This window comes from Medicago sativa, chromosome 5, assembly GCF_051527215.1.
Source record: "Medicago sativa cultivar Bolivia chromosome 5, Bolivia_mono, whole genome shotgun sequence".
In the NCBI taxonomy this organism is placed as follows: domain Eukaryota; kingdom Viridiplantae; phylum Streptophyta; class Magnoliopsida; order Fabales; family Fabaceae; genus Medicago; species Medicago sativa.
Window position 1 is genome coordinate 44375989 of NC_140753.1, and position 1949 is coordinate 44377937.

The 1949-nt window shown below is 32.5% G+C and overlaps 1 pseudogene; it reads left to right on the forward strand.

The window, feature by feature from the left end:
• Positions 1 to 370: 370 nt before the first annotated feature.
• Positions 371 to 1657, forward strand: LOC146922337 (xyloglucan galactosyltransferase MUR3-like; annotated as a pseudogene).
• Positions 1658 to 1949: the final 292 nt, after the last annotated feature.

The window sequence follows — 1949 nt, forward strand, 5'->3', positions numbered from 1 at the left end:
CTCATTTCCTTTTATACAAAAAAAGAATATTATTCATTAATATTTTTTATCAATGAAGATACGTACTATTTTACTATTCTGTTTTTATATCTTTCCTTTAATAGAATCTTCAGTCAACACTCAAATTTTGTTATTTTTTTTTCTTATAATAAAATATCACTCTTCCTCTCCCTATTCCAAAATCATCATAGACAAAAAGACACTCTTACATTCAACTTGAAAAGGCCAAAAAGAGAAGATGAACATGCTCACGTTGAAGAAGTGCTTGGTTTTTTTGAAGGAGAAGAAGTGCTTGGTTAAACACTGGTTTGTGATTTTCATCTCACCCTTTATTTTGTGTGTTTCTTGTCTTATCCTTTCTAAATACTTTATGAAAGGTGTTTCCCCTACTTTGAATGTACCAAAAAAATTGGACCCTTGTTTAGGCCAATATATATATGTCTATGATCTTCCTAGTCGATTCAATGATGACTTGTTGAAAGGATGCAACACTCTCATGAAGTGGGAAAATATGTGTCCTTACTTATCAAACTTAGGATTAGGGCCTAAGATTATTGAGGAATCTAATGAAACTTTTATTTCAAAGGAAAATTGGTATGCAACACATCAATTTTCACTTGAAGTAATTTTTCACAACATAATGAAAGACTACAAGTGCTTAACCAATGATTCATCGTCGGCTTCAGCAATTTATGTACCATACTATGCCGGCCTTGATGTAGGTCGGTATCTTTGGGGAGGATATAATATTTCCATAAGAGATGAATCGCCAAATCGATTAGTGAAATGGTTAGCACAACAACCTCAATGGAAACGAATGTATGGTAAGGATCATTTCATGGTTGGTGGAAGAGTTGGATATGATTTTAGGAGAGGAAGTGATAAAAATGAAGATTGGGGAACAAAGCTAATGTTTTTGCCGGAAGCTAGTAACATTTCATTTTTACTAATAGAATCATGTGCTGATAAAGAGTTTCCTTTATATGAGAATGAATTTGCAATTCCATATCCAACTTATTTTCATCCTTCAAATGATGATGAGATTTTTGAGTGGCAGAGAAAAATGAGAAATAGGAAAAGGGAATATTTGTTTTCATTTGTTGGTGCTCCAAGGCCAAATTTGACAACTTCAATTAGAAACGAGTTAATCGATCATTGTCAATCTTCTAAGAGTTGCAAACTTGTTGGAAATCATTTTGGTGATCCTGTTCATGTTATGGATGTTTTTCAGAATTCAGTTTTTTGTTTACAACCTCCTGGCGATTCTTTTACTAGAAGATCAACTTTTGATTCGATTTTGGCGGGTTGTATTCCTGTTTTCTTTCATCCACAATCAGCGTATAAACAATATATGTGGCATTTTCCTAAAAATAATTCAAGTTACTCCGTGTTCATACCTGAAACTGATGTCAAGAGGAAGAGAGTGATGATCAATGAGACATTGTTTAATGTACAAGAAAGTGAAGTGTTGGAAATGCGAGAAGAGGTTATAAGATTAATTCCAAAGATTGTATACCGTTATCCAAGTTCTAAGTTGGAGACGCTTGATGATGCATTCGACGTAGCTGTTAAGGGAGTTCTTCGAAGAATTGAAGAAATGAAAAGGTAGATCACAAATGTCAGCAATTCTTTCCATGTAGAAGTTGTTGTCCTCTAACATTTGCATTTTCTTTTGAGTAATTTGATCTTGAGAGTAGGCACATTATTTTTGTATTTACCCTAACAAAAACAAAATATTCCCTTTCTTTAGATTATGATTTACGATTTATATCTTTAATTTTGTTTGAGTTTTGATCTAATATAATTATTTAGTTTGTTTGAATTCAAGTGAGTGGAATTATCTCATCTCATGTCGACTATAAACGTGCTAATCGAATGATATATTGGACATTTGTGTCTCATATACTCAATGTCTTAAGATTTTGTATATCGAATTAGTGTCTAGATCT